The sequence below is a fragment of the Sceloporus undulatus genome, chromosome 4 (genome assembly GCF_019175285.1).
Source record: "Sceloporus undulatus isolate JIND9_A2432 ecotype Alabama chromosome 4, SceUnd_v1.1, whole genome shotgun sequence".
Taxonomy (NCBI): domain Eukaryota; kingdom Metazoa; phylum Chordata; class Lepidosauria; order Squamata; family Phrynosomatidae; genus Sceloporus; species Sceloporus undulatus.
Genome location: NC_056525.1, coordinates 237,087,050 through 237,107,035, shown reverse-complemented (window position 1 = coordinate 237,107,035; position 19,986 = coordinate 237,087,050). Strand labels below are relative to the sequence as shown.

Here is a 19,986-nt window from a genome sequence, read left to right as displayed (position 1 = left end):
TAATTTTAATTGTGTATTATGTTTTTGAGATGCCTAATAAAGGTTATGATGATGATGATGATGATGATACTTTTACATTTTTATTTTTGTGTAATCTACCTGACAGAAACAACTTGAAGACACACAACAGCAACCACCCCACTTTCCCCTTAGACCATATTCCTTCAAACAGGCAACCAAGCAGATATCCGATCAGAAAAATGGCCCCCAGACCTATGGATGTTGCCAACATCTGGTAAAAGATTCACCATATCCATATATACCACATGTGAGAATCATTTGGTTTCAAGGTTTTGGATGACAACTCACACAACCTTTTGTCATTGGGCATACAGGACAGACCAAGGCCACCCATTCTAGTATCTACTAATAGCAATCACATTTCTTCAAGTGATGGTTTTTACGTACAGTACATTGATAGCACAGGAAGGAACACAAATGGATGGTACTACTTTCCGCTAGCCTTTTGATCAAAGAGTCTAGTGATGAATTTACTCCATTCTGAAAGATGGTAGCAACTCTTGTCATTATCAGACTTTATTTTAAAGCCTTCCTTCAACTCTGCAGTGAATGTTTTTTCAGGGGATTCCACACAATATACAATATGGCATACCACTGTAATAGATAGTGGTACACATCTTGAACAGTTCCTCATTTACAAAAGCAAAGATGATTGAAATAAATACTTATCATCCAAGTATGCTGTTGGTACTGATGGAAAACAGAGAGCCATGAAAGCAATATTTCCAATAAGTTAGCAAGATTTGTTTTACTCAACCTTTGTAAGATGGCTCCATTTTGGAATATTTTTTTTATAAATCACCTCTCTCACTAACTGAGCATTCTTTAATATATTTTTCTCTTTAAGCAGTTGGATGAGTTTTTCCACTGCCAACCCATCAACTGAATGTTAAGGAAAATCCCTGCTAGATCAAAGCATATCAAATAGCCTTTTCTCAAGTACAGGATTCATTTTACTCATATCAGGATCAGGTGAATAAAACATGTAGATAATTCAGTATAACCACAGATGCAGAAGTGTAACAATATAATATAAAATATAATATTTGCCCTGGTATCAGCCAACAGATGTATATGGGATTTAAGTCATCCAGCATTGTGCCATTGATCACATCCAAGGCACTAGCGAAGTATGGAATAAATTACAGGACAGATACCACATTTAAATCCATATCACCCAAATACTAAGGGTATAGGTCTTAAGAGCTGCATGTTCCTGATATATTGAAGCTTGAGTGATCATCAAAAATCTTAGCACAGTATGCAAAGGAATATTGCAGCATCTTTGAGACTAACTGTACAAAAGAAGTTGCAGCAGGAGCTTTCGTAGACTTGGTCTTCATCCTTAGATGCATCTAAAGAAGTAGACCAAGGCGCATTCCAGACAGGCTCTATGAGGCGCCGTTGTTAGGTGTGAGGGGCAGCGCTTCCTGAAGCACCTTGCCCCTCGCACATAACGAGGGCGTCAAAATGGTGGCGCCCTATACAGATGGGCGCCGCCATTTTGACGTGACGGACGCCTAGCATCCGCACATCTTGGCGCCCTTGTGATGCCGCGGATGTCACAATGGCGCTGCAAGATGAACCTGCTTTTTGCGGGTTCTTTTTGCTGCACGGAGGAGCCACGCAGTTTGTCCGCTGCGGCTCTTTCGCGTGGCGAACATGGGCGGCGGCAGACCACCCTTTTGGGCAGTCTGTAAAGCGCCCAAGTCTACAAAAGCTTATGCTACAACTTAATGTGAAGACTACTGGTCGATCTATACTCCCAAGTCTGCTACAGATCCTTTAGCTAGAGGGGTCGAAGATGGAAACCAAAACTTATATGTAACTCGTGCACTTCACCACCAAACTACAGCTCCCTTTCCTAATCTTGTAAGGTAGGCTAGGATTCTTAATATTGGGCCAAAAGAAAAGTGGCTCAGCTAGAGAAATGTAGTCGTTTCATGGGCTTGAGATCTGAACTAGAGGGTCCTAAAAGTCAATATCAAATTTCTTCACAGCGGTGTAAAAGGAACTGTGTTGTGGAACTCCCTTGAATACGCCAAAGTCATGCTCCAGTCCTAAGGACTGGACCACAGCTTTGGCACAGCTTCTAGCCTCTTAGGACGCATGCATCATTTAAACAGTATACCTCCAATGTGACCTGAAGCAGCTTTATTTTGGCCTGTCTGTATGGGCTCAAAGTCTGGAGTGGTGGCTCTGTGCTGAAGCTGAGTTTCATTACTTTCAACATGAGATTATAACATGGTTACATGTTATGTTATGGTTAAATGGTCAAAATTCTGAACCAATTATAATGTAAAATTCAAAGAAATTCAGCCTCAAGTTATGCTTTAATGATAGGAGCATAATTAAATACACATAAAAATACGGGAGTTGCTATACAGATGTGACCAATTAAACAGCAATACATATCATCCACCTCCAAATATCTTTCCTCAGTCCTGCACAAAAAGACAGTACAGTCATTGCCTAAATGCACAGCCATATTTCTTTTACAGTGGATTCTGTTCCACCTCCAAAGCAGAGAACACCCTATTTTTACTTTGACCATTTTATCCAGTGACCTTTCTTATGTCCTGAGCCCAGTTTTCCTAACAGCCACTGAAATCTATCAGCTGCTCAATTTGCCATGATCAGCTATGATGAGTGGTTTGATGGACAACAAGTGAACCGATTAACCTCTGAGCAGCATAAGTGCACTTCAAACATTACAGGGATGTCTTTACATTGCAAAATGCTTTGGAGATGACCGGCAACCCAATCTTAAATTGCTAGCAGAGGTTAAGAGGAACTGTAATTACAGTGGTTTGGTATGGTCAGACAAATGGGATAGGGCTATGAACATCTGCCAGTAAGGCTTTTCGCACAGTCCCCAAGCCCCCAGTAAGTTTGTTGCCAATGCAACATTTTGCCAGCATTTGCCAGTTATGTGTTGTGCTTGCCAGTTATGTGTTATATATTAATCTGTTGTTGTTCCTTTACTTGATCCATAAGGAGGGGTGGGTAAGAAATAAATATTATTTTTAATGATCATGGCTGCTGTGGATCATTTCGCTCCAAGGTCAAAACAAGGTGCCCAACCATGTGATCGAGGCTGAGCACCTTGTTCTGACCTCAGAAGAGAACAAGCCACTGGGGTGGCAGCTGCGTTGGGCAGCACAATGGGACAAATATGTGAATAGCTGCTCAGCATTAGCAGACTAAAACAACGGGGAGGTCAAGGCAGCTCCGGGTCCAGGATACTCCAGGCTGCCTACACAGTAACCTGACTAGTGCAGACAGGGCCAAAGTCAGCCTTGATAACTCACCTTGGTCCAATTTTCAACCCCACCTACTTTGCAGCGTTGTTCTCATGAAAGGGAAATGCATGCTGCCTTGAGCATTTTGGAGGAAGGACCAAATAAAGAGATGACAAAGACAGCAATACATACAGAAAAAGATATGCATCAAAAATCTCCAGAAGAGTGGTGCTCAAGAGGACACACCACTGTTGGTAATAGACGTGAAGATATCCAGGGATGTAGCTAAAGAAGGGATAAACTGAGGGGCACTAAAAATCATCCACATCTAGAATTCATCTATTTGCTGTGTTTGCCATTTCCTTAGTCACTTTGCCTGCCTCTGTTCTTTAGATGCTAAAGTAAATGCTGAACTGATATTTTAGGTTACTGCAATGTCAGAAATTTGGGAACAGAAGGAAAATGCCATGGAGATGTTGGTGAAATCTTATGGGGGGAGCCCTCAATGTCTTCATTTTGATCCCCTGCCTTGCCTGTCCTGGCCACTATCTTGGATTAATTTCATTTATTACCTGCATAGTTCCCTGGTTTCCTCCTGGCTTTGGCTTCTTCATATCACATTTTGCAAGTGCTTCAAATCCTCTGCTCCGTCCCTGTGTCAGTCAGTTTGCAGTCTGTTCTCCTTCTTTCTTTCCATTCCCTTTGGTGAGTTATCCATTATTTTCTTAGGATGGGATGCAACCATAAGCTTCCTCTTGCTTCTCCCTGCTATCATCCAAGGAACAATTCAGTGGTTAGCATCTCTTTTGGGGTGATAACTCCATCTCTGATCTCCTTTTGCAATATTTTTTTTTAAAAGACAAGAATATCCTTATGCAAAATTCTTCTTATTTCTGAAAGAACAATAATATTCCAAGGCTATTTTTCAATGGAAGATATAATAGCTTCTCCTTTGTGAAGATGGACACACCTGTGAAGAAAAGAAGCAAGTTATCATCATCAACCTTTTCCCGCCAATCTGGGACTCAATATAATGTATAAAAGTTAATGAAAACAGCTAAAAACCTACTGACAGAGAAACAAAACTGCATGCTTGCACACATGATCAATAAGGGCTGTGTATATATGTGCCTTCAACTTTCCTGTCAACTTATGCTGACCCCATTAATTTCATAGGTTTTTTTTAGGCAAATAATACTTAGAGGTGGTTTTGCCAGTTCTTTTCTTTGAAATATAGCCTACAGTGACAGAAATTTGTTGGTGGTCTCCCATCCAAGTACTAACTAGGGCTGACCCTGCTTAGCAGACATGATCTGGTGCCTTTAGGGTACTGGGCAAGTTCAATGAGGGCTACAGGCTTATATTTTCCAAATACCCAATTTCAAAGACTAGAAAGAAATATAATCAAGATACTCAACAGGGTACAGTGAGCATGTATGTGTGTGTGTATGTATGTGTGTGTGTGTGTGTATGTGTGTATATGTGTGTGTGTGTGTGTGTGTGTGTGTGTGTGTGTGTGTGTATATATATATATATATATATATATATATAGTGCACATATAGCATATATGTATGTATAGAGTACAGGTCTCCACATTTTCGTCTGAACAACAAAACAAGGCACACACAACCAGAGTGGGCAGCACATACCCTGTATTGTCACCATCCCAAAATGCAAATTAAAATATAAATAAACTAAAACAAGGCAAAACACATTCCAAGAAGTTTGAATCGTCTATAAAAGAAGATTCTGTGTATCTGTGCCTCTGAAGGGTTGTTGGGTGCCTTCAAGTTGCTACTGACTTATGATAACCCTAAGGTGAACCTATCATGGGGTTTTCTTGGCAAGAATTGTTCAAAGGGGGTTTGTCATTGCCTTCCCCTGAGGCTGAGAGAGTGTGACTTGCCCAAGGTCACCCAGTGGGTTTCATGGCCAAGCAAGGAACTCTAGTCTCTAGAGTTGTAGTTCAACACTCAAACCAGTACACCGTGCTGGTTTTGTAAAAACAAAACAAAACAGCCTGCAAATCATCATCATCATGGCCACCAGTTTCAATTTTGGCCACTTTTTGATGTCAGCACAGTATTTGCTTGTGGGACGAACAACAGTTCTGGGAGGGGCAGATTCTTGATCAAACTATGTTAACCACCTCTAATGTACAAGGGAATCTTTCTCTTCTTCACTCTTTCTATCTCTGCAATCAGGTATCCTGGCTTTTAAAAAATATTATTATTAATTTCATTCTATTAATACATTGTTACTCTACTCAACATGACCACTTCTTTGCACTGGAACCCTGGCTTTTGAACACAGATTGCACTGAGAAAAGGGATCATGATATTCATGACTGCATCTTACTTTGTGTTCTCAGTTCTAGCCTTTAGACATACTCATAATATAGAGTTATCAAGAGGAGTACATGCATATAGGAACTAGCTCTAAATCTCAATTTGGGCACATAGCTCTCTAACATCTTCTCCTGGACCCTGCTAGCAATTATGGGGAATTCCTATTCTTGCTTGGACTAGAACTCTGGAGATTAGGGTTCCATTCCCTGCTTGGCCATGGAAACCCACTTGGTGATATTGGGGGGAGTCACATACTCTCAGCCTCAGAAAACCTTATGACAGGTTCACCTTAGGGTTGTTGCAAGTCTGAAATAACTTAAAGGCACACACCAACAACAAGGAAAAAGAACATGCAACTCAGTACTAATTTCACTGCATTCTTTGCAACTTCAAGAAGTTTATCACACTAGGAGGTTCCATGAGAAAATGGGAGTTAAACTAGATTTAAACCAAAGAAAACCCAGAAATGCTCAAAGTTTATCACATGACATCACAGTTAACAGGAAATAACGTGAAGTTAATCTGAACGCAAAGCAGAGAAAACCAGCAGCTTACCGAAAGTAAAGCTGCCGTTTTAATCTTCTTTGTGTTCGGACTAATTTCACATTATTTCACTTGGGCAGTCCCTAGTGTGGTAAACTAACCAAATGTACAAATTTGGTTTAAATTCGAATGTAATTTAAATCACGTCTAACTCCCGTTTTCCTAAGGGATCTCTCCTAGTGTGATAAAGTAGTGAGACATGCAGATCCAGCTCCATTACAGCACTGAAACAAAACTTGGCAGTCATAGACTTGACATGGAATGCAAGGGTTATCCAATCCAACCCCCTGCTATGCAGGAACACACAAAGCACTCCTGACAGATGGCCATTCAGCCTCTGTTTAAAGACATCCAAAGAAGGAAATTCTACCACCTACCATGAGGCAGCCTACTTCACTGTCAAAGAACTCTTACTATCAAGAAGATCTTCTTAATGTCTAAGAGGAATCTCTTTTCTTGCCATGGGCTGATGTCCTAGGTTGCATCTACACTGTAGAAATAAAGCAGTTTGACACCACTTTAACTGCCATGGCTCCATCCTACAGAATCCCTGGATTGGTAGTTTTGTGAGGCACCAGCACTCTTTGGCAGAGAAGGCGAAAGACCTGCAAAACTACAAACCCCAGGATTTCACGGGATGGAGCTAAAGTGGTGTCACACTGCCTTATTTCTACAGTATAGATGCTCCCCTCATCTCAGAAGCAGGAGAAAACACTGCTAATACAATGGATCCTTGATATCCAGTGGAGTTTGGTTACAGATTCCCTGTGGATACCAAAATCCATGGATGCTCAATTCCCATTAAAAACAATGCATAGTAAAATGGTGCCCCTTATATCTGTGACAACTGCTCTCAAACAGACTCTGCAAGTTTCTTTTTGGCTAAAGAAAATTCAGCTAGATAAGCTGTGATTGCTAAGGATGCAACAATCCAGTCATAAGCCTGGTGCAGTAACAGCAGCATTTGGAAGAAACTGCCTGCCCTGTCCAAGGAGGACCCAGTAGGTAACTCCTCCATGTCTCTGAATGTATGGGGTGCAACAGACTCACTCCTTGCCTCTTAATGCAGAGATACAGCAAAACCACCAAACCGCAGGGGAGGCTGTTTGCCCTCTCTCTGCTGGAGCAACTCATTCAGTAAATTGTTCAGAACCACAGAGACTCACCTGAATGTAGGAAATGCTCACTCTCATATACTCAGAAAGAAACCTTCTCAGGAAACCTCATTCCATGCTTTGAAATTAACTGAGAAAGCAAGTGAACCATCACAGTTGAAGGGATCAACTTGACTTGAAATCCCACCTCAGCCATGAATCACAGGCTGCATCTCCACTGAGATATTAATGCAGTTCGATAAAGCTTTAAGAGTAAGTGTGGCATGGTGGTTTGAGCACTGGTGGTTTGAGCTCTGGAAACCAGGATTCGAATCCCTGCTCAGCCATGTAAACCCATTGAGTAACTTTGGGCAAGTCACACTCTCAGCTTCAGAAAATGGCAATGGCAAGCCTCCTCTGAAGAAACCTGCCAAGAAAACTGTGATAGGTTCACCTTCATTGTTCCATCCTGTCCATTCCTGAGGTTTGTAGTTTGTTGTGGCACCAGAGCTCTCTGACAGATTAGGCTAAATTATCTCACAAAACTACAAATCCTAGAATTCCACAGCAATGAGCCATGGCAGTTAAAGCAATGTCAAACTGCATTAATTCTGCAGTGCAGATACAGCCACAGGCAGGATACAGGCCACCCCTTTGGGGAAGCCTGCAGCCACCCCTTTGTGCCACAGTGGGGCCAGGGCAGCCACAGTGGCAGCCCAAAGGTCCCAATCCGGCACTTTTCGAGATCAGGGAGAAGTGGCAAAATGTTGCTTCTCCCTGGTCCCGAAAAGGGGTGTCATTGGGGCTTCATGCCCCTGGACAACCCAGGGAGCCACTGCCAGGAGAGAAAGGGGCTGCTTGGCCCTTTCCCCCGGCTTCATTCCCACAGCCATTTGGTGGCTGTGGGAATGAGGCGCTCCCCAAGAAGGAGCTCCTTCTGGCGCTGCTGTAACCTGTACAATGTATTTGTTCTCACCAAATATATTCTTTGTTGGAATATATATTTTATATACTGTATTTTACATTTCTTGTTGGAATATAAAAACACACACCTTTCATCTTCCTGACAGTAAGAGCTGTTTGATAGTGGAACACACTTCCTTGGAGTGTAGTGGAGTCTCCTTCCTTGGAGGTCTTTAAGCAAAGGCTGGATGGCCATCTGTCGGCTATGCTTTGATTAAGAGTTCCTGCATGGCAGGGGGTTGGTCTGGATAGCCCTTGAGGTCTCTTCCAACTCTATGATTCTATGATATTCCCCTCTCTTGAAACTTTTTGCTTTATTATCTGTTTTTTTTTAATCTTTATGGTTGATACTACATGTTGTTTTTTGATGGTTTGTTTTTTGATGATTTCCTTTGTTGAAGATAGACATGATTTGTCTTTCTTAATTGGTATAACTATAAGTATCATAAAAGTTTTATTATTTCAAAAAAAATATTTTTTTTAAATTAACTTTATTGTTAAAATAAATCAATACAAATCCACACATACATACAATAAATATATTACAAATTAAGAATAAAGGAATATGATTAAATGGGCCAAAAATATTGGGCACGTTATTCAAATGTCCCAATGGGGAAAAGTTTGGAAAAAAATATAAAATAAAAATTGAAATGCCAACGTTTTCTTCTAAATTATCAATTTTTCTGCTTTGTTTTTAATTGCAGTATTTCACTTAATCTAGCAGGTGTGCATTCCTGAATGGCAGCAGGGCTGGACTAGATACCCTTTGTGGTCTCTTCCTCCAATCCTATGATTCTATGCCATTTCAAACAAAACACCAAAGGCTTTGAAAGGATGCAACAGCCGTTGGTGTTTACCAAAAAGGGGCATGGATTAAGAAGGGTTGAGAAACACTCGTTCATTTTAAAGAAGCTCCTTTGCAGAAAAGCACTCCTAAGCCAGAATGGAACGTGCAGCGCACGTAGCATGCTGACTCAAGTTTCAAGTTACCCTCCTCTCCCAGAGAGCGATACTTCACAGTGAATGAGTAGTGCAGAGCTGCTCACTCAGTGCCCACTTTCCTTCTCTCTTTTTCCCTTCTCATGTCCTGGTCCACTGAATCAGGATGAGGAATCATTATTTGGTTTCAGAAGCAAATCAGAGGCCTCATATATGGAGGTGTCAATGTTTGGGAAGAGAAGTTGCATTTGCAGGCCAAATGACAGGGACAGTGGAAAATGTGCCATTGGAAAACACTACTGGTTCTTTGCAAAGTTCCCTATAAAAGTCACTTTTTCAGACTACAGCTGCTACTACAGCTGCTAGAAATATCCAGCCTGTGTAGGGAGCTGGTGTGTTATAGTGGTTTGAGCACTACACACTCTATTGGCCTGGCAAACCCAAAACTGAAAAACATCTTTCAGGTGTAGGCTTTATGATCAAAAACTCCATTGCCTCCAAACTCGAAACCTGCCAACAGGACACTCTGAAAGCATTATCTCCTTATGCCTCCCACATATTGTTCTCTTCAGTATATATGCCCCAACTATGCAAGATGACTCTGTGGAGAAAGACAAATTCTACTCAAACCTACACCACCTTATACTAAAAGTCCCTGCAGAAGACAAAATCATTATCCTTGGTGACTTCAATGACAGAGTAGGAAAGAACTTCGAAGCCTGGAAAGGTGTTTTAGGTAAGCATGGTGTTGGAAACTGTAATGATAACGGACGCCTCCTGCTAGAGTTTTGTGCAGCAGCTGACTATTACAACCTGAATGCATCCCCGATCCAAACAGTGGCACCTCATTGACTATGTCCTAGTGCACCAGAGAAATATTTGCGATGTCCGTCAAACCCGAGTGATGCCCAGTGCAGAATGTCAAACAGATCATCACCTTAGGATTCTCCCTCAATACAAATCAAGACTGGTTTGATGAAAACAACCAAGAGATCCAGGAGCTGTTGGCAAAGAAGAGAATTGCTCACCAGGCACACCTCACTCAGTCATCCTGCCATGTAAGAAAAGCAGCCATTCGCCTCGCATGTAGTCAACTGCAATAAAAACTCTGAGAGATTCAGAACAAGTGGTGGATCAATTTAGCAGAAAAGACACAACGTTGTGCAGATCTGGGTGATTCCAGAGGATTTTATGAAGCTCTTAAAGCAGTGTTTGGACCTAAATATCAGGTCCAAAGCTCCCTATACAGTACAGATGGTCAAACACTAATTACAGATAAAGCTTCCATTCTGAACCGATGGGCTGAACATTTCCAAAGTCTCTTTAGTGCCAACCGAGTAGTTCAAGGCTCAGCTATTCAACATATGACACAACAACCAATGAAAAATGAATTGGACATAGCTCCCACTTTGGAAGAAACCCTTAAGGCCATACAGCAGATGAAAATAGGTAAGGCAGCCGGGATTGATGGAATTCCACCTGAAACTTGGAAACATGGAAGTCATGTACTCCATGCTAAATTCCATGAACTTGTGAGTTGCTGGGGAAAAGGTGAACTGCCATCAGATCTCCGAGCTGCAGTCCGTGAGCTGCTTTTTGCTGATGATGCTGCTCTCATTGCCCATACAGAAGCAGCTCTGCAGCGCCTAACATCCTGCTTTGCAACAGCTGCAGAGCTGTTTAGGCTGGAAGTCAGCCTGAAGAAAACGGAAGTTCTCTACCCGCTTGCACCACAGGAAGAACACTACCATCCCCAGGTCACTGTAGGCAAATCTGTGCTTAAGTCCGTAGACACCAAGATTGATAAAGAGATCGATCACAGATTAGCAAAGGCATATACTGTAGTGCATTTGGAAGGCTTCATAAAAGAGTCTGGAGTAACAAACACTTGAGGAGAAGCACCAAAACCTGTGTGTATAGAGCCATTGTACTGTCTATTCTCCTCTATGGGTCTGAAACATGGGTCACCTATCGCCAACACCTACGACTCCTTGAACGCTTTCATCAGTGCTGTTTACGCACAATTCTAAATATACACTGGACTGACTATGTGACAAATGTTGCTGTCCTTGAACAAGCAGGGATCACCAGCATTGAGGCCATGCTATTGAGGACACAGCTGCGCTGGGCAGGACACGTTGCTAGGATGAAGGACCATCGCCTCCCAAAAATAGTATTCTACAGTGAACTTGCCACGGGTCAGCGTAAGAGGGGCACTCCAAAGAAGAGATACAAGGACTCCCTGAAACAACATCTCAGGCTCGGCCAAATTGATCACCAACAATGGTCCGCCCTGGCCTCGTACCGGGAGGCATGGAGACACACTATCCATGATGATGCAGCCCTCTTTGAAAGCTCATGCCGAACGAGTCTCGAAGAGAAATGACAACGCAGAAAGAACCACAACCCGGAAACATCACCCAAACACACTTTCTGCTGCGCTTTCTGCAACCGGACTTGTTTATCTCGGATTGGCCTTTTTAGTCATCAACGTGCTTGTAGAAAGTGCGGGATGAGTCCTTCCTGAATCTTCGTTCATGAAGAAAAGTCAGAGATAACTCTGGAGAGCAGGGTTTGAATCCTGGCTCAGCTACGAAAACCCAAAGGATCAACTTGGCCAAGTCACAATCTCTCAGTTTCAGAGGATGGCAATGGCAAACCCCCTCTGCAGAAAGTTGCCAAGATAACCCTGTGATAGGTTCACTTTAGGGCTGCCATAGGTCGCAAACACGAAGGCACAAAACAAGAACAAATAGCTTTTGGGCATGTTGCCAGAGGGGCTATGGGGGTTGTACCCTCCCCAAGTAACTTTTCCAAGGATAGTAGGTCCTTGGTTTCCACTGGGATTTGGTTTCAGGACTACCACCCCTGTGGATACCAAAATCTGTGGATGCTCAAGTCCCATTAAATATAATGGCAAAGCAAAATGGCATCCCTTATATAAAATGCCAAAATCAAGGTTTGCTTTTTGGAATTTCTATTTTTGGGAGAATGTTTTCATGGATTCTTGAATCCATGGATAAAAGAATCAGTGGATATGGCCTAACTGCACCTGTAACTATACCTGCAGAACTTAAGGAAAATCCTCAAACCTGGTTTCCCAGACTTTATATTTATTCATTATCCTAGCCAGCTAAGCAAAGAAATAAAAATAGCGTGTGCAGAAGAAAATAGTAAAATGCATAAACTTATTAACAGAAAGCACTTAAAGAAGCAAAGAAATTATCTTCTTTCCTATCCTTCCCCATCTGTTATCTTCTTGGTCCTTTTCTTTAGTTCCTACTCCTTCAGACTTGTTTTTATAGCTGTCAATAATCTTAATGTGTGTATGTGCCTTCAAGTCACCTGTTGCCTTATGGCGATCTCATGAATTTCATAGGGTTTTCTAAGGAAAGGAATACTCAAAAGGTTTTGCCAGTTCCTTTTTCTGAAATATACTGTAGCCTATAGTACCTGGTATATGTTGGTGGTCTTCCATCCAAGTATAAAGCAGGGCTGACCCTGCTTAACTTGCAAGATCAGAGAGGATCTGGTGCTTTCTTAATACTTATTTTGTACAGTATTGCCTTAACAATGGACATAGCACCTGAGAGTACAAAAAGACCAGTCCCTGGGCTTACCACCTACCACTCAACACAAGGGGAGCAAACGGGGGAGGTTATGAGTTGTTGTTCTTGTGCAGGCAATTGGAAGTCAGAAATCTTTGATATACAGGTTGAGTCTGCTTTGTTTCATGCACAAAGTTATCTAAAATATTACGTGTATAAAATTATCTTCAGAATATGTGCATGTGGTGAATATGAAACATTAATTCTGTGTTTAGACTTGGGTCTCATCTCCAAGGTATCTCATGCAAATAAAGGCATTAAAAATACAATATAAAACAGCTTATTTTTGAAATTAAAGAGTCTCTGGACATAAAACACATCCTTCTACCTCCCTTTGAAAGCCTCTCTAATATCCATTTTGCAAATATTATGCTCTGAAGCTTTTATCAAGATGTTTTTTCTTCCGTCTGAATCACAGAACACACGTAAATCTGTTTATTCCAGAAAGCTCCTCCTTTCAGGCACTGCAATGTCAGGATTAAAAGCATGGGTAGCTGGCGTGCTGAAAATAGAACCACGCAACTAATCGCAGAGAGGTATATATAGGACAAATATCAAGGTAATGGCTTGGGATCGAAGGTCCAGATGAATAATGTATTTGTTTTTCCTGCTGTGCAGTGCTTTCCTCTGACCTATCTCTGTTTGAATAACTCAATGGACACTCCAATTACTCCTTGTTGCTTTTCGGAGAACTGGAACTCAAGAGCAGTACGTCGAACCAAGCCAACAGAGGAACACTGGAAAAATACCCCTTGCTGCCAATCCCTACTGTCAAGACAGTCAGGAAAACACATACAAAATTATTACACTGGGCAGGGTTTTGACAAGAGCCAGGAGGATGCTGTGTATCTCCTGGCTAACTCCTCTTCAAGTTAGGGGCACTCAACAGGGAACACAAAACAACCTGGATGTTGGGGCTTTTCCCCAGCAGGATGCAGCCTTTGTCCAAGGCCGGGGGAGGGAGAGGGAGAGAACAAACAGAATTATAGCTGGAAGGAACCATAAGTCACAGTCTGGTGCTTGTTTTGATCATATAACCAGGTTTATTGTTGCATGAAATGAAATCTAACTTGGAAAGTGGTGAATATCTATGTGTGTGTGTAAGTGAAAAAAAAATTGCTTTTAAAAGCAAGAGGTGTGTTGCAAAGAGTTTTTTAAATAAATTAAGAGTTGCCCTCCATGGCCCTGTCTGCATGGACTAAATACAACAGCCTCCCCCACATTCCCTCAGTGGAGAGACCAGAGCATTCAGCATCAGAACTGGATTACACCTTTCTTACTATCAATTTTTTAAAGTCCCTGTTTGCTCTGGATCTTCTGGGAAGATCTGGAGACTTCCATTCTTATGCTGGCCAACACAAATGTGTCCTGCTGAGCTGTTGCTGCCAGTCACTCGCTCTGAAGTCAGCATGATGGGCTCATCATCACTGGGTCACTTGTTCTGGCTGCAAAGTGAAGTCACCCATGACAGTGGCAGACATGTCAAGATGGGAGACCGCCAATGAATACCAGGTACTGTAGGCTATATTTCACAGGAAGGAACTGTCAAAACCATCTCTGAATATTCTTTGACTACAAGAACCCTATAAAATTCACAGAGTCACTATAAGTTGATAGGAGACTTGAAAGCACACACACATAGCGTAAAGGTACTTGGAAACTAAAGCAGGCTCAGCCCTGGTTAGTACTTGGAAGGGAGGCCACCAACAAATATCAGGTGCCGTAGGCTATATTTCAGAGGAAGAAACTGGCAAAACTGTCTCTGAGTTTTCCTGGCTTAAGAAAACCCTATGAAATTCATGGGGTTGCCATAAATTGACAGGTGACTTGAAGATTCACACACACATATACTAAACTACCATAAGGATGAGCCCTGGTGGCACAGTGGTTAAACGCCTGTACTGCAGCCACTTGAGGTTATGAGTTCAATACCACCTGGGGCTCAATAACAATAGCAATTTCTATACTGGCTGCAGTACAGACATTTAACCACTGTGCCACCAGGGCTCAGAGTCGAATCAGTCTGGCATTCTTCCGAGGCTGTAAAATGAGTAACCAGCTTGTTGGGAGCAATTAGCTTACACATTGTAAACCACTTAGGGAGGCCTTAAGTGCACTGGTAAGTGGTATAGAAATGTACTTGCTATTGCTACTGCTGAGCATTACTTCTTTCACAGAGCATTTACTACCAGATGCAGAAATAACATGGACAGAGTAGATATATGTTTCTCCACTATAGGGAAAAAAAAAAGAAGAAGAAAAGAATAGTTCAATATATATTTTTTAAAGAAAATTAGCAATATGCACACGTGAAAGTCTGGATTCTCTGTCATAAAATGATATGATGGCTGTTAACTTAGATGGTTTTCAAAAGGGAATGAGACAAATTCATGGAGACGAATTTATGGAGATTATCACATGGGGGTTATCCCATCCCTGTGCTGTCCTTCCCACAGGATCGTGAGAAGGACTTTCAGATGACGTAACACAAATCCTGTTGCATAGATCCTATCATTAACTCGACAATATCCTGTCATTAAAGTGACATTGATTGGCAATTTGCAATAACAGAAATTCACGTTATTGCAATGCTGCTTTAATGACAGGTTAATTGTAGGATCGGCGCTATGATTTGAAAGCCTTTTGCACTATCGCAGTCAAGGAAGGGTTAATGACAGGATAAGGACAGGGGAGCGATCCTGTCCCTATCGCATTTGTGTGTGATAATTTCCTATGTCACAATAACTATATGTGACCTTTGATATGGGAAAAATCTATACCTATGAGCACCAGTTTTGGGGGAACATGAATGCCATCATGTTCTGTTTGCAGCCTTCTCATAAGAACCTGGTTGGTCAGTGTGGCAACAAACTATTAGCCAAGTGGGGCATTCACATTACAAATTTATAGTACTTTGATATCACTGTCATGTCTCCATCCACTAGAATCCTAGGATTTGTAATTTTGTGAGGTACTTAGAATAAGGCTTGGGCCCAGGTTATTTGATGGACCGAATCTCCCTTATGAGCTAACTAGAGCATTAAGATCATCCAGAGAGGCCTTTTTATCTCTGTCCCACCACCTTCTCTGGCTTGTTCGGTGGGAACAAGAGAGAAGCCTTTCTCGGTGGCTGCTCCCAGGCTTTGGGATTGCCTCCCTAGAGAGGCCAGGATGGTCCCATCCCTGCTTGCCTTTCTGCAGCAGAAAAAAACCCCATTTTTGTGTCACCAGCCATTTTAAACTAATGAAGGTTGGGCTTTCAAATGCTGTGCAAGTCAGATATCTGGTTTGTAATTTTTAGTACATTATAATATTTTAATGTCTAATTATTTTAACTTTTTTAATTGTTTAATCAGTTTTTTAAACTTTATATTTATACCTTTTTAATGCTTTTGTATTTTTTTAGACTGAATTGTTTTATATTTGTTATTAGCTACTTTGTGCCCCTATACTGGGGGAAAGGCAGGATATCAGTAAATAAAATTCATCACCATCATCACCACCATCATCACCACCACCACCACCACCACCACCGAGCTCTTACACTGCAGATTAGGGGATGCTACTGCAAGTTATAAAACCTTCCACAGTGCTTTCCCAAATTGTTCTGACTTGGGCTTTGGAACAGTCTCCAGGAGAAGGGAATTCCAGTCTTACGAAATCCATGGGTACGTAATACTAGAAATTATAGCAACTGGTTGCCATCACAAACCATCTTCCCCACCCCATTCCACCATTTGCTAAAACACAGTGAGAGGGAACTCCTCCCCAAGTGGTGGCTTGCTTCCTTTCCAGACTTAGTCCAGGATCTAACTGGTGCAATATGTGCATTCATGCAACCCCCAGATTTCAAATCTTCCACAAGTAGCATCACAGAACACAACCAGCTGCCCCATTCTCTGTGCCAATCTGGAACAGCTCTGCTTCACCACAAGCTAAGAAAACGATTGACTGGACCAGAGGAGGGTGCTCCAAGTCCTTAGAAGCCAGCAAGCTCTACCAATGCCAAAACAGTCTGTGGTTTCTCATGCTTCTAGTGCAGTGGGTTCCCAATCTATGCTCTTCCAGATGTTTTGGACTTCAGCTCCTATAATTCCTGACTATTGGTCAAGTTAGCTGGGTCTTCTGGGATCTGAAGTCTGAAACAAATGGAAGACCAAAGGTTGAGAACCACCATTCCAGATGCTGAACTACACATGTGGAGCTATATATTGCCCCAAATCTACCAGCTTTGAGCAACTGCTTTCTTCAATGCCAGGCTCAGTCACAGCTCCACTGCGGTCAATCTTTTCCCTCATGCCACCATGAGGAAATTGCCTATGCCAGCTTCCACAAGATTCCAGCCATTGCGTCCTAGAGGCCACATTTACAGTTATAAAAGGAAGTTACAGAAAAGCCAGTGTAGTGAGGTTATAGCTTCTGGGAGGGATGAGGAGGCTAAGGAGGACCAGGTGGAGGGAGGAGACAGCTGGAGAATGGAGAGAGAGGAGGCAGAGTTGGGAGGGGAGGTGGAGATAGTGCCTGGGGGAATAAAAGAGGCAGGGCCAGAACGTGCGGGGAAGCTGGGACGCGGAAGAGCTGGACGGGAAGTTGCGGCCGAGAGAGGGAAAGGGCAGATATGACGGAGTCCGGGGAGAAGCGGAACCCTGGTATCACTGAGGCACCGAGGGACGCGCCGGCAACAAGGTCCGCACGAAGAGGTGCAACTACGGGACCCACGTGAGGAGGGCGACTTCCCTCTCCCGGACGCGGAGGCTTGGACTACTCGCAAGCTACCGGACTTGGAGGACGAGTGGTGGGACCCTAGAGGAGAACGTTGGGAGGTTGGGCCCTTCCCTCCAAGTAGGGAGAAAGCGGAGACGGAACCCCTCGAGAAGCATCTCAGGGGTCCTGTTTCGCCAGGGGAGGGCTCTTCCCTGTAAAATTGTCAGGACCATGGAGGGCAAAAAGGGCCTAGGCCTAAGCCACTTTTGGTTGTGTTTTCTTTGACTGTTAACTGGAGAAGGAAAAGTTGGTTCAATTAAAGTTAAGTTTGTTGCATTGCAAACCCGTGTCCTCTTTTTGGGCGCACGTGTTCCTGATTTGAGGGAAGGAAACTCCGCCCTGATGCAGCCTGGAACGCCAGCCCCGCCCACAGCCAGGGATAAATCTGAGCCTGCCATCAACCCTGTTTCAGGGTTCAGAGCTTGAACATGGCATCTGGCCAACTAAGTCAGCATGATAAGAATGCCCTACAAAGATTCATCAGCTGTCTTGAGAGATTTGAGCTCTGGCGCAAGACTGAGAAGCAATGCTGTGTGGAATTGTGTTTTGTCCAATTTGCAGGCATTTTGCATATTTATGTCCCCTGTAACTTGCAGAAATAATAAATGCAGTTTATGCAAAGCTCCTGATTGCTGGGAGCAAGAATGTGCTCATTTGGTGGCCAAAATCAATCACTAGACTCATCCAGAACTTGAATCAATGGGATTTACATAAATGTTAACATACCATACAGCAACTGTATGGAGGGTACGCATATCTTCCAGTACATCACAGATGAAAATAGAGACATTTAACGGAAAAAAGCAACACCAGAGTGTGATCAAGGTGACAAAAATTATAAATGAGGAATAACAGGTAAGCTGTGAGGTGATGCTGCAGTTTGCTTTTGCCTGGTTCTACAGGGAATAGCATAATAGACCACAAGTTGAACATGAGTCAACAGTGCGATGCAGCAACTAACAAGGCCAATTCGATTTTAGGCTGCATCAATAGAAGTATAGTGTCTAGATCAAGGGAAGTAATAGCCCCACTCTATTCTGCTCTGGTCAGGCCCCACCTGGAATATTGTGTCCATTTCTGGGCACCCCAATTTAAAAAGGATGTTGAGAAACTGGAGCGTGTCCAAAGGAGGGCGACTAAAATGGTGAAGGTTCTGTAAACCATGTGCTATGAGGAACGACTTAGGGAGCTAGGGGTGTTTAGCCTGGAGTAAAGAAGGTTAAGATGTGATATGACAGCTCTGTTTAAATATTTGAAGGGATGTCATATTGAGGAGGGAGCTAGGTTGTTTTCTGCTGCTCCAGAGACTAGGACCCAGAACAAACTCCCTCGGAGTGTGGTGGAGTCTCCTTCTTTGGAGGCCTTTAAAGAGAGGCTGGATGGCCATCTGTCGGGGATGCTTTGATTGAGAGTTCCTGTATGACAGAATGGGGTTAGACTGGATGGCCCTTGTAGTCTCTTCCAACTCTATTATTCTATGATTCTATGATTGAGTGCAAACTCCTTCTACAGGCTGCAGCAACTGAAGCAAGCTGAGAAGGAGAAGGAGGAGAGAGAAATTGGGACATTTTAAAAGCAGCAGAAAAAGTGGGACAGAGGATCAATCGAGACTGTTCTGACAAATCCAGCCAGTGGGAAAATACGAGTTGGTACTAGCGCCGGATTTAGAGATTTGAAGTTAATGTTATTATTTCCCCTATAAAATGGTCCTACGATGGAGTGTATATAAGATACATCCAATGCTATCTGATTTGAACAGTGAACAAAGCAACCATTGATTGCATATTCTACTACTACACTAAAAAAAAAAAAATGCAGAAGATTACTCTGAGAAAAAAAGTCACCAGAAAATCTCACACTCTTCTTATGAAGAGGAGAAAGTAACTTTCCCAAGTTCTGGCATCTTCATTTCAGAAATCAATTCTCTGGAAAGGGAAACCTGATATAACATGTCTGAATATGCAATCAAACACAAGTATTGCTTTTCAGTTAATAGTAAGATCTCTAATCAAAAGTGCCAGACTTATTAAGACACACCCCTGCTACAAGCTGCCATCTATTCTAATTTGCCATCTTCAGCAATGGTGATAATGTTCTTTAAAAAAAATACAGTCCTCAATACAATCTGAAGAAAACCAAGAGCAAAGGCGACATGGTAACCTCAAGAAAAAGCATGTACAGCAGTTAATCCAGGTTGCAGAATTTGGGAGTTTGGGGCTCAGAGTTTCTAAGAGGGCTTTAATTGCCTACACACAGAAGTTATAACTGCAGTGCACCACAATTGGAGGGGGGGGGAAATCCCATGAAAAGGGCAATGGCGCTCATAAAATGCCTGTGAATCCGTGAACATCTAACCACATTACAAGCCAAAATCAAAAGGGAATCTGGTGGGGGGGGGGGGAACTCAATGCTCGTGCGCTCTGCCGTCTTGCTGTGCAGGATCAAAGGACAAAAACAAGT

At 42.6% G+C, this 19,986-nt stretch overlaps 1 long non-coding RNA gene across 2 annotated transcripts in view; it reads right to left on the bottom strand.

Moving 5' to 3' along the window:
• Positions 1–19,986, bottom strand: part of LOC121927666 — a 199,845-nt gene that overhangs the window by 26,244 nt on the left and 153,615 nt on the right. Inside the window, exon 3 of one of the 2 annotated variants that reach the window (XR_006103296.1) lies at positions 3,836–4,233. This is a non-coding gene — a long non-coding RNA (uncharacterized LOC121927666). Of the gene's footprint in view, positions 1–3,532; positions 4,234–19,986 lie in introns of those variants that run through there. The other variant, XR_006103295.1, reaches the window with a different exon arrangement.